Raw genomic sequence first — 14213 nt, 5'->3', positions numbered from 1 at the left:
ACAAGTTGACTTCAACTTAAGATTTCTCAAAGTAGAAAAAAGATATTGAAAAGATTTAAACGGGTTTTAAAAGAAAACATTTAGTTCTTTTAGAAACTGTCACAAATTTATTTAAAATAAATCACCACGTTCAAGAACATAACCTCAAAAACAGTTAAAAAACGACATTTCAGATTTTCTAACGGGAATATTTCAAAAACGTGATATGATAGAATTTTTCTGACTTCAGATTCGAGTTCAGCACACCAAAAATCTTACGAAAAGTATATTTTTGTTTATATATAAAAAAAAATTAATTTTGCTCACAAGTGGCTTCTTCAATAAATGTTAATTTCATAAATTATACTGAAAAAAAAAGTAATAGGTTGTTTAATTTGTTAATTTGTAATTTTTTTTCTATTCCTGCCATAAAAACACAAAAAAAGATATTAAAACTCCAAAAACTTAGCTGCAAGTATTTATGATAAACTTTTGTATGGGCTCGACACACTGTGCGGCGATTCACATTAATTTTTCTTTCTTTTTCACAGATCTCGACCTAATAAATTTAGAAAGCTAAACTTCCATGACTTCTTTGTTTGTCAGTTGATTTTTTTTAATTTCTTGACAGGAGATTAAAAATTCTTTGACAAGGAATAAGACTATAAGAAATTTTACTTTCTAAATTTATTGAAAACAGTGCCTTCGTTATATAACGCTTGCATGGTTAGGTTATATGGGCTGACAGTTGATTTTGTTACCGTCACACTTAGATCAATGTAGATCCCTTGTGATACCCTGAAGTATTGTAACTTCATGAAAAAGTGTTAACCTATGAATGCTATGGTTGTTCAAGCCATTTAGAGGACTTGACAAATTTCAGTAGGCTATTGCCTGAGAGTTCCGATAGTTCTTCTAATTCATTAAAGAAGTAACTTCCTAAGAATTTTTTCCTAGTGCGACAGAGTGCTGGGCAGTGACAGAGGAAGTGAACAGTGTTTTCCTGTTCGTCCTCATTTCCGCAGCCTCTGCATAGATCATCCGTACTAAGCCCCATTTTCTTTTTGTGGTATCCTAGTAGGTTATGACCCGTTAAGATGCCTATTAGGGATCTTAAGGACGGCTTACTAAGTAGTAAGATCTTATTTGATTTTTTCTTGTCGACGTTCGGCCATAGTTTCCTGGTGTGACCGCAGGATTCTAGGAGGTTCCATCTATCATTGGTTTTTTGAGAAATCTTGTTGACGATATTTCGCTTAATTTCACATTGTGGGATTCTGATGTTATGGTCTATGAGAGAGGGATCAAGAACTGAGCCCTCCCTTGCAAGCTCATCCGCTTTTTCGTTGCCGAACAAATCACTGTGGCCGGGAACCCAGCAGAGTCTTACATTATGCTGCATACCAAGAACCCTAAGCTCTTCGCGACAGCAAGAAACAAGCTTTGACTTGCATAGAAATAAGTTGTCGAAAAACAATTTGAATCAAAATGAAATTTGTACAAAAAAATTTCATTCGAATTCACAATGTTTTTCGAGCACTTATGACGGTGCAAGAGTTACGGAACGTAGGCCTGTGTTCATAAAATTAATGAACGCGTTCGTTAAATTAATGAACACGTTAGTAAAATTAATACGAACGTGTTCATTGATTTTACGAACGCGTTCATTAATTTTATGAACGGGTTTTTTTATTTTTATGAACGCGTTCATTAATTTAATGAACGGCGTTCATTAATTCTATGAACGGCGTTCATTAACTCTATGAACGGCGTTCATTAATTCTATGAACGACGTTCATTAATTTTATGAACGGCTTTCATTAATTTTATGAACGGCATTCATTAATTCTATGAATGCGTTCATTAATTCTATGAACGCGTTCATTAATTCTATGAACGCGTTCATTAATTCTATGAACGCGTTCATTAATTTTAGGCACGTGTTTTTTTATTTTTATGAACGGTTCATTGATTCAATGAACGCGTTCATTAATTTAATGAACGCATTCTTTATTTTAATGAACACATTCATTAATTTTATGCACGATTTTTTTTATTTTTATGAAGGGTTCATTATTTTAATGAACGTGTTCATTAATTCTATGAACGGATATTTTTATTTTTAAGAACGGTTCATTAGTTCAATGAATCCGTTCATTAATTTAATGAACGCATTTATTTTTTTATGAACGTATTCATTAAATCAATGAACACTGTTCATTGTTTTAATGAACGATTCATTAAAATATCTTCGAAATTTCAAGTTCGAAATTTTATGAATGACATTATGTATGGTTCATAGAATTAATGAACGTTTATTGATTTTAATGAACGGCCGTTCATTATCTTAATGAACAGGATCATTGGACAAATAATAATGAACGATACATTAATAGAATGAATATTTTCATTAATTCAATGTACCTTTTTGGTTCAGTGTAGTAAAATTATTTGTCATAAAATTATCTACAAATATTGCCTTATGCATTTTTCTGTAAAATCAACCGTTTTCGAAATAGACGCTACCATTTTTTGCGGAAAATTTAAAGACAAAGATGTTAAATGATTCCGTCAGACTTGCTTTTTTGATTTTGTGTTCATCTTACGTTCGCTTAAACCATAAATAAAGCGCAAAGTCCATTGTTGAAAATATGAGGTATTGATCTAAACAAAAAACATTAGAATAAATTTAGAAATGTTCACTGCAATGAATATAAATTCACTTTTCGGTTTGAATATATTTTCACACAGGTTAAATTTTTTTTTATAAATGAATCATTATTTTCAAAACATGATAAGCCCATGATTTTAAATTTTGCAGGAGAAGAAAAAAACGTTCTATTTTCTTTTGATGTGTGTAGCAAAATTTATAAAAAATATATTTTGAAGAACTTTTGCCTAGGTACAAAATACCGTTTCGTTTTTAATTTTTGGAGCGATAGTTCAAAAGATAAAAAATAAAAACGCTTTTGGACTTATCATACTTTGAAAATATACGGATGTGAAATTACTTTTAAAATGTGTACACAATTTTGCTTTCATCTCCAGTCTATCACAAAATAGTATTTGAGATTAAAATATAATGTATATATAATGTCCGGAGTGCTTCTTTAACTTTAAAGAAGCTTTAAACTTAAGATTTTCAGCCAGTAGCTTAATATAGCATTTACACATAAAAAAGCTGTTGTTTATTTTCAAAAGATGATAAGTCCGGGACTTATCCTGTTTTTGATACTAAAAAAATATTTCGCTTAGCTGTAAGATCGGATATAGATGGAGTAGACAGTAGATACTACATTATTTTGAAGATAGACGTGGTTATCCCTAGAGTAACAATTTAGTCAAAAAAACGAATTTTGAAAAAAAGTGGACTTATCATGTTTTGAAAATAAATGATCCAAATGCACTCAGCGAAGCGGGTGGGGTAAGCTAGTATTTTTTAAATCAAAAGTATAGTTTTTCCATACAATCTTCAATAAAAGGTTTTAATCTAAAAGTAACTGCATTCCAACTTTTCAAAAATCAAAAAATTTTTGGATTGAAAAATAGGCAATTTTTCAAATTAAATTCGTCAAAAATCCAAACATTAACTTTTTGCTCAAAAAACATTAAAAATAGATAGAAAACATAACAAAGTAACTTTTAACCAAGATTTGTTAAAATCAAACCATTTTGGTGAAAGATAATATAGTAAAAAAATCGCATTTTTTGCATTTTTTCAATATTTTTGAGATTATATGTATTAAAAAAATGGTTTGAGTAAAAGCTATGAAACTTTTAATATCCAAAACTTTTGCATTTAACTTTTTTCGATAGGAGGTCTACAATTGACACAAATCGTAAAAAACCACGATTTTTGACACCAACCCCACTTTTTCGCCCACCCACCCTTTTCCCCCAATTAGTTTGTGGGCAATTTATTTTTCCCCTTTCATATACATACCATTTATCCTAAATTTTCCAACCACCCATATGCTGCTAATAATTTTTTTATTTTCAAAAATTATTGGCACTGATCTAATTACAATTTTGATGAACTAAATAATATAGAGATTGCAGCAAATTACAAAATGCACAATCAACACATTAGGGTTACAAAAAAACAATTACCATCTTCTTCTCATTATTTATTAAATAAATACATACATTTGTATGTATGTGTTACTGATATAATAATATAAATATTAAAAAAGAAAACATGAATGATTGTTTTTTTTACAACCGAACGGGCGCGGGCGGCTTGCTTGGCGGTGGGCGCGGACTAAACGACTTTGCGGCCGACTGGAAGTCGTAATTTTTGTCCAAAAAAAAATATAAAAATACGAAATTGTAGGTCTGAATGTGGTCTACAAATTTTGTTGTAATTATTTTTTCGATATTCATTACCCAAAAATAGATTATGTCAAAAAACAAATGGCATGTCTTAAATTTTTGACTTTTTTAATCGATATCTCGAAAACGGTTCATGATACACAAAAAATGTGCATGCATGAATTGTAGAACTCGTTAAAAGCTACAAAAAAGCTTCTTGTAAAATTTTCGCATCTCGTCAGATAGCCGAGTTATTGTCAAAAAACCAATTTTATCCTTTTTTTCAAAATGGCGGAAAAAGCTCATAGGAAATCTTGGTCGAAAACTTCAAGTTAAGCTTTTTTAAGCATCCTCTACAACATATCCAAAATTTAGCTTTCTCGGTCATTTTGCGGTTTTTTTTCGACATAATGAGTGGCCTAAACCATTTAGAAGGAAAAAAATAAACTCGCACGAAATTTGCACGAAATGTGCACTTTTGGTTTAATCATACCTATAAGTTCATCTAACTCAACAACTCAACTCCATCTGAACTACATGCCTACGCTACAAGATTTTCGCATTTTTCATCCCCATCGTCATTCTTTACCTGCGATCACAGCATACCTAAAAATAATTACTTGGATGAATTTGTAGTTTTGTAGTAAACTCGTGCGACAGTTTTCTGTGCACGGGCTCCATTATTTTTTCTTTTCTTATTTTGTATCTGTGCTGTTCCGTTTCTGCAAAGCTTCATTGATTAATAATACAATGCAGAGATACCCAAAGGAGATGGGAAACTTTCGTACGTTTTACCCCCCAAAACCCATTTGTTTATTTCGTGTTGTTGTAATCTCTTTTGTACTCGTGAATAAATGTGAAAAACACACATAGTGTAGCCACGGTGTTTTTACGCACACCTAAGCAAAAATGTACGATTTTTCACGCATACTTAGCCAAAAATGTATATTTTTTCACGCATACTTATCCAAAAATGTCTAAAGCAGCTTGTAGGCAAACCCGTATGTCGTCAGAATTTTCTCATCTCTTTTGGGCAGAGATACCCAAAAGAGATGAGAAACTTCTGACGTCATACGGGTTTGCCTACAAGCTGCTTTAGACATTTTTGGATAAGTATGCGTGAAAAAATATACATTTTTGGCTAAGTATGCGTGAAAAATCGTACATTTTTGCTTAGGTGTGCGTAAAAACACCGTGGCTACACTATGTGTGTTTTTCACATTTATTCACGAATACAAAAGAGATTACAACAACACGAAATAAACAAATGGGTTTTGGGGGGTAAAACGTACGAAAGTTTCCCATCTCCTTTGGGTATCTCTGCTTTTGGGTATCTCTGATACAATGTATTACATCGAAGCTCGTGCGAAAAAAAAGAAATGCACGATAGTCTGGGATGTGGTTTTGTTGTCTGATGTAGGTAAAAAAGGGTATTTGTTGTTGCTTTTTTTAAATCGAGATCGAGAAAACAATAAAGGGGAAGTGTCTTTTTAATAAATTAATTAATTAACTGATATCTAAAAAAAGGTACATTATGATGTACATATGTATGTTATGTAGGTCGTACATTGCTGTATAATTTTCAAGAAGTGCACACTGCACACCTATCTAAATATCTCACCCGACGCCACTTCCTACCTATAAAAAGAAACAAAAATCATCAACAAACTAAAGCTTACGATCGAAAGAAATTTCACTATCGTACCTATTATATCAATTTTAAATCAAATACCAAATCCTGTACCTACCTACGACCATAAACAAAAAATACCAAGACTGGAAACTCGGCGGTCAACTGACGTTTGCCTACAAGCTGGGAGGTGTGGTGAATGTCGTGAACCTATCGTTGTGTTCGTGTTGGATGTGTGGTGAATCTATAAATGTGTGCGTGTTAACGTCATTTACCAACGTGGTGGCTTTCACATATATTCACAGACAACACTGTACACAAAAGGGTTTTGGGGGGAAAGACGTACGAAAGTTTCCAGTCTTGGTATTTTTTGTTTATGCCTACGACGATTTCATGCACACCGAATTGAAAATCAAAACATCAAAATAAAAAAATCTTACATACCCACACAAGCAAGCAACAAGGTCACAAATGAAAATACACACCCAAAATCTCATGAACATGAAAATTCATATACATAGACCACACGACAAAAAAATATTCATAAACACACTTTACCTGCTCGCGACAAGGTTCTAACCGACAATTTTGAAAAAAAAAAGAATTATATATCAAATCTAGGTAAAATCGTGGTGCTCTTTCGATTCCCGCTATCTATTTTGCTCTATCTCTTTCCGTTTCGAAGATAACCTGGGAACTGGGATACAGAGTTCTATCTACACATTTTTCATTTGAGATTTAAACAATAAGGTTCTAACTTCCACTTAGAACTTTGTTTCACAAAATATCCAGAGATACAGAGTTCTATCTGCCTCTTTTTCGATTTGATTTGGGAGCAATAGGGTTCTAACTGCAAACAATGTTGCAGTTAGAACTTTGTTACATGTTTAGACGAAAAAATTGAATGCAGAGCAATTAGACTTTGTTTATTTTTTTGAAATAGAATTAATTACAAAAATAATAAATAATTGCTGCAATCCACCACTCTTAAAGTAAAAGAAAAAAATTATTTAAATCTTTTTATTTCAACGTATCCCAATTCTTCAATATCGAATAACCAAGGTCACAAGAATAAAAAGTGTACATAGAACCTTATTGTTCTAAATTTAACTGTCGCATCGTTGAGCAACGAAGTCCTATATGTTTTTTTAAAGTCAAATTTAAGGGTTAAAAATGTGTTTTTATTAGTGTTTTAAGCTAAAATCTTAAAGATTTCCTATAAACTCATCGAATTATAAACAAAAAATCAAAGTTTTCGTACACAGTTAACGTATAAAGGTGTTTCAATATTCAGAAGCGTTTTTCTCAAAACACACTTGGGTGTACTTAGAACCTTGTTGTTCTAGGGTCGCGTGCTAGCAAGAGACAGCATTTTCTCTTTATCTTCTTCCATCTACTTCTCATAACAAAAAAAAACCTTAGCAGCAACTACCTAGTAAGACACAGTTTACTTTCTTTATTTTCTTCCACCTACTACTCAAAACAAAAAAAAAAACAGCTGTCATTTTACTATTCTTTATTTTCTTATTCTTTATTTTCTCTTTTCTTCCCCGTTTTCGCTTCTCGTTCCTACTTGGCTTCTCCTTCTTTCTGTGCAGATTACAACAAAACTGCAATAAAAAATGATTCTTTTCCAGGCGTTAGGAAATTTTCGTCGAGTGAGAGTACTATGATAATTCATATACAATGGTTCAAGCATGACTTAAGCTGTTTTAACATAAATGGACCTTAAACCAGTGCTAAACTGCACTTTTAACACCGATTTCAAAAATAAAAGTTGCTTAACCACAAATTAAATATTTGTACTACTACACCTAAGAAAATGCTTTCAGGGCCGGTTTTAGGGGGGGGGGGGCAGCCTTTGCCATTGCCCAGGGGTGCAAGAATTGAGGGGCGCCGAAGGCCCCCCGAACTTTTACAAAAGTCTATATAAATAACGAAATCTTTCCAATCGATGTTTAAATTATATTTACTTTCACAAAGGCGCCCCAATTTTTTCTATTTTACTTTTTCAAAGGCGCTCTTATTTTGTGTCCCAAACTTTTAGAAGAATGAAGGCACCCCAATTTTGGGTTGATCTTCGTTCATCTTTGAAGAAAAAGTCGCCCCAATTTCTTTTGAAAGACTAAAGCAATCCTTATATTTCTCCAACCAATTTATTTTTGCAAAGGCGCCCCTATATTTAAATCACTTAATCCTAGCATGTAATATGGAGATGGAGTGTGTTTAGCTATTTATTTTTTTTTCGGATATGGAAAAGCTTCCGCGGAGCCAATTAAAAACGACATTTAATAAAATTAAACGTCAAACAAATTCTCCTAGTGAAAAAACAAAAACATTTTTTTTAATTTCAAACTTTTTTATTGGATTTCAGAATGAGTGAATCATTGAGTGATTACATTCGAAAACGACATTTATGTAGTTGAAAAAGATTTTGAAAAAAAGATGTTGTCTGTAAAGCCGGTTTACGGACGATGATTTTACATGATAACGTCGTCAGAAAACAGGTTGTGTGCTCTTGTTTTAAATGAGTCAATTGAAGCAATCATAACTTACAAGAAAAAACTAAAAAAAATACCTTTTTTATTTTCTCATTAGGTATATTAATTTTCTTATTTAAAAGCTTACCAAAAAATTATGCCATTTGAAAGCCAAGTATTTCTTCTAAAGAATGACACCATTTTTAAATTTTTACAATGCACAAAAAGTATAAAAATAATTTATTGAAAACAATCATTTTCATCAAAAAAAGCAAAAAAAAACATGAATTTTCATCTTCTCACGTTATTAATTCCATTTTTTCCCTAACAAAATTTTATACCATCTGAAAGCTTATTGTCTTAGCTCAAAATATATATATCGATCAGGTCTATGAGACATCTACGAAAAAAAGCTAGAATTTTTTGAACTCGATCAAATTTCATTAAAAAAAGCAAAAAAAAACATTTATTTTTATGTTCTCACGAATGGAATCAATTCTTTTTTGACAACCTAGGTATACAAAATTTTACACCATGTGAAAGCTTATTATTTCACCTTTCATATGACGTATCAATCTCATTTCAAAGATGCCTACAAGAGAAGTTAGAATTTTTTAAAGTCAACCATGTCGAATTTCCAGACTGAGATTACGGTACTTCCCACACTGGTGACTGTTCATGATCAACAGATCTCCACTGGTGTTTTGAGGTTTTTCGCCAGTTTCTTGATTTAACATTGTGTTGCTTGTAGTTAGTTTACCGTTATGTGTGATATACCAAATATAAGATAATTGTATCAGAATGTTCATAAAATGTTGAATTCTAAAATTTTATTTTACCGTTATCTCAAAAATTCATATTTCGAAACGCAGAGTGTTGGAAAAAAATCCGTATTAGACCCCTAACTTTTTTTTCTCTCATCTTTTACCTGGCACCTTTAGAATTGTCAAAAATCATCATTTTGTCATAGCCCCAACACGTGTACAACGTTCAAACAAAACGTTATAGCTTAGTTTCAAATTTTTTTAAAATTTTTTCTTAAATGCAGTTATTCTTAAATTGGTCTATAGCAAAATCAACTCTCTACATCTTTGCGTTTAGAATTTTTAAAAATCCTTCATTTAGATTAACCTTAAGGTTATTATCTTTCAAATAAGCTATAGAAGATTTTTGTATTTCTAATTGTTTATTTTTAATTTTGAATTGAAATTTTTGCCACGAAATTTTTGCCGCGAGAGTGTAACGTTAGAAAATGGCGTCACTTTTTTTGGTGGCTGCCATGGTTCATCGATTTATAAGACGTTATCACGTCAAAAATATTGTTCAAATAAAACCAACTGTACCTACTGGATCTACATCTCTTTAAATGTGTTTAAACAAAAAAGTCAGAGATAAAGGTTATCTTGTCAATTGAGCCTATGAAGTAGGTAACATGAAAATTTAATTTTTTTGAAGTTGAACTTATGTACTTTAATAAACTGCACTTTGTTACATAAATGCATTAACAAGTGTGAGAGGTAAAACATAGTTTTATGTGGGGTAATTTATTATAAACAAATTTGTAACGGGGATTATAACAACAGATATTTTTCTTTCAAAAACTGTTTAAATTTTCCCGATATCTTTCTTATTGCTCGAGATATCTTAAGTTTCAATTAATAAGCCAAAGAGAAACTAAACTTAATCTAAAGTTTAACTCACTGGCCACAGAATTTTTGCCACAAGAACCAAAATATACTTTTCTGAAGGTTTTTTGGTTACTGAACTCGTATCCGCAATCAGAAAAATTCTATAAGCCTCCGTTCTTGAAATATTACAGTTATAAAAAAGACCTTTTTTGCATTTTATAACGCTAATATTTCAAGAACGAAGGCTAATATAATTTTTCTGATTGCGGATTCGAATTCAGCAACCCAAAAACCTCAAGAAAAGTATATTTTGGTTCTTGTGGCAAAATAAGTTTAATTTGGTTGGCCTGTGTTGTTTCTGATTCAAAGACCGCTACTTAAATTTTAAATAACTCGATCAGTAAAAGAGATATCGGAACGATTTAAACATTTTTCGAAAGAATAAAACCATTTCTTATAAGCACCGTTACAAATTAGTTCATAATGAACTACCCCACATAAAAACATAGCCTCGAAAACAGCCAAAATGGCGTTTTTTGACATTTTCTAACGGTAATATTTCAAAAACGGAGGCCAATAACAATTTTTTGACTTCAGATTCGAGTTCAGCACATCAAAAACTACTAGAAAGGTATATTTTGGTTGTTGTGGCAAAAACCTTGTTGACCAGTGTTATTATTATTGCTTTCTATCCCAAACTCAACGTTTTTACCGAATTTCATTAGGGTGGCCCATCATTTTTGTTTTCACTAAAAAGAAACACTCTTTTAACCATGATATTCTTATAGAAACTTTAGATTCTTGTTTCTAATCTCAAAAGTAATATAATTGCTGAATTTCTGTAGGGTACCACTATTTATACTTACTTTTTACAATGTACCCACATTTTCCCTATACCTAAAAAAACACACTTTCACATGAATAAAATGTATAAACTTGTTTTGTTCGTAGTTCCCATGGGAAAGACAACATTTTTAATAAATTTCGTAAGGGTATCTTTTATACCATTGATTTTATAGGACTTAGGGCGGATTTTACTTGTTTCCCAAAAAAAAAACAACCTTTCACCTAAAATATTTTTGTAGACTACTTAGATTCAGGAAAACTGGGACAAAATTGTTACACCAATGAAAATTGGTACAAATGTTTCATTTATGAAACATTTCAGAAAAACTGGGACAAAATTGTTGCACCAATGAAAATTCCAAACTAACTTACTAACTAACTAACTAACTAACTAACTAACTACTAAAAAACTACAAATTTTCATGTTGCTCAGTTTTTAAAGTTTTTGTCGAAATATCTTACATTTTTTTTTTGTCTCATTTACTTACACTTACCATGTAAATACGGATTGACTTAAAAAAAGTTGGAATAACATACTGTGAAGGTTTGCTCGTCTGGTCTTCTACGAAAGAATAAACTACCAAAAATCTAAGAATCTTACGTAATAACCAGACGATCATAGCTACACCATTTATGCAAGATGGGGCTTTTGTCATAAAGTAAAGAATGTCACGTTATTCCTCGATACAAAAATTTAAGTATTGGACCCGTCTGGAAATATTCCAAACATGAATTCTATAGAAAACCTCTTTTGGAGCTTATTCCCTTTTGCACGTTATTTTTTATCAAAATTTTTGAATTCTTTAAATTTTTTTAAGTCAATCCGTATCCATATGATAAGAGTAAGTTAATGAGACAACAAAAAATTTAGGATATCCCGACAAAAACATTAAAAATTCAGCAACATAAAGCAAAAAATTGTATTTTTTTCGCTTAGGCCTAATAATATGGCAAGGTACTGTAACTAACTAACTAACTAGCTAAGAATAATGTAATAATATCTTGGAACTCAATGTTGACCCACTTCCAATTTTTGTATCGAACTGAAACTTTGTACATTCATATATGTAGTTGGTGTTACAACACAATATTTTAGTGGTCCGGACCTTGGGGAGGGGAAATGGAAGGATCAAAAAGCGTAGAGGGCATTTTTGTTGCTTGTAATATCATAAAGTTTTGAACAAAGTGCTCGACGCTTTTTGATCTTACCATTTCCTATAAGTCAATTAAATTATTTTATAGTTTTTAGTGCGTGATAAAAGCGTACTTTGAAATTGATTATTTCAAAAACTATTGATTAAATTAACATGATTTAAAGATTAGAATTAATTGCGAAATTCTGGTTCTTAAAAAAGTATCATTCATAACAGTAAGTGTTGTAGTCGTTTTTAAATCTTAGTTTTTCTTTTTAATTATGAGCATTTTTTTAGAAAATTTCCCCTCCCTCCTGAATGGGGGGAGACAGAACCCTCCCCCCATCTGGCTTATTTTAACTCTTGTTAAAACTAATGAAAAGAAAAATAATGTATTTTTATTTACCTCATAAAATATGACATCGGAATACGGCAGTACACAAGGTGATGGAATACAGATTGGAAAGTTATTAACCGACCATTTTCCTCTAAGACAATGTAAAAGGGATGGACCCTTTAAATATAAATTAAAAAAAAAAAACACAATAAGTTTAAAAAATAAAAGTTTTTGATCCTGGAAATGTTTATCTTAAGGTATGCTCTTAGTTGAATATGTAGGAACTAGTAAATTGGGGCTTTAAGGGGTTACATCTAGTTGTAAGTGCAAAAAAAACCTTCTTTTTTTTGGATTTTTTGTGAAGAGGCATTTAATTATATAAACATAAGGAATACATATCCATATAGCAAATTTAATGTATTAAAAGAATTCGCTGTGTATTTAAAAAAATATTGGGTTCCGTTATTTTTGTAGTAGATCTCCTAGACGACCTCCAAAAAAAGGTGTCTGGCGCTCTGATCCAAGTCACTTAAAATTAAAAAAATCCAAATGATTCTTTTTCAGGATAGATGAATGCAGGTAACGATCTAAGGAATAATCAAAATTTTGATTTTTGACAAAATGGCGGCTTCCCAAAGAAAAAAATCGTTTTTTTTCACGAAAATTTACACTTTAAAGTGGCTTAAAAAATTGTCAAAAACATTTTTCCTTCGTTCATTACCTGGCCAAAGTATCTAAGAAAATTGTTTAAAAATTTCAAGCCGATTACTCCAGCCGTTTCGGAGAAATTTTGCTCACCCCCAGACACATTTTTTTTGGAGGTCGTCTAGGAGATCTACTACAAAAATAACGGAACCCAATATTTTTTTAAATACACAGCGAATTCTTTTAATACATTAAATTTGCTATATGGATATGCATTCCTTATGTTTATATAATTAAATGCCTCTTCACAAAAAATCCAAAAAAAAGAAGGTTTTTTTTGCACTTACAACTAGATATTGCCCCTTAAATATTAACAGGCATAGTACCGTTGATCTAAGCTATATAAGGCCAAAGGTCGAACTAATTCCGACAAAAATTATTTATGGTGCAAAATGTAGGTGAGACCTTCCTAATCAACATATCCAAATTCGACATTCGTATTGTTGGGACATATATGGTTATTTGGCCTAAATGGTGAAAAAACCGACCAAATTTAAATAAATATAACAATATTAAATATAACAATATTGGTAGGTATCAAACTATACAGGTATTAGTGTGCTGATTCAAGAAATGGTCACCACACCATACCCACATCCATGGGGGTAATCCTTGTCGTGGCGGATGAGCTTACGGTGACTACTATTATGAAGCTTAGAGCTATGCGATAGCGAAACTTGTTTTTGCAGAAGGGCTTCCCATGGTCGAAAGGTCGAAGTGGAGTAGGCTGTTGCTACTAATTACTCCCTCAACGAAGGAGTGTTCCCACCAAGGCACTTCCAACAAATGACGGTAGCGGAAGAATATATTTCTAGAATCAACGTTAGCGTCACCAGGTCCAGTGAGGCCGAACTACTTGGTGAACACCATATACGAGCTACTCAGACATATTCACATGTTTATAAGGAGCGGCTTAGCCAACCTCTCGTCCTTGGAGTCATTAAAGGGCCTGGTCCTCCATGTTGCGGGCTTCTGCCACCAGGGTAACTGTGGACCAGAAGTAGGATGTAGTTTTGGAACGACGACAAGCCCCGGATACGGACGGATTTATTGATGACGACCCTAGAAAACGAAATAAGGACAATGAATTTCAGATCTGCATGTGGAATGTTAGGTCCCTTAACAGACCACGTGCAGCCGAACAATTAGCGGAGGCCCTCGACT

General features: G+C 32.0%; 1 protein-coding gene across 1 annotated transcript in view; it reads right to left on the bottom strand.

Moving 5' to 3' along the window:
* The window catches only part of LOC129905254 (locomotion-related protein Hikaru genki-like), a 508020-nt gene that overhangs the window by 461061 nt on the left and 32746 nt on the right, over positions 1-14213 (bottom strand). Inside the window, exon 2 of the mRNA XM_055980690.1 lies at positions 12414-12521. The gene's annotated coding sequence lies outside the window, so the exon portion shown is untranslated. The remainder of the gene's footprint in view (positions 1-12413; positions 12522-14213) is intronic.

This window comes from Episyrphus balteatus, chromosome 1 (assembly GCF_945859705.1).
Source record: "Episyrphus balteatus chromosome 1, idEpiBalt1.1, whole genome shotgun sequence".
Classification (NCBI taxonomy): domain Eukaryota; kingdom Metazoa; phylum Arthropoda; class Insecta; order Diptera; family Syrphidae; genus Episyrphus; species Episyrphus balteatus.
This window is presented reverse-complemented; position numbering and strand designations above follow the sequence as displayed.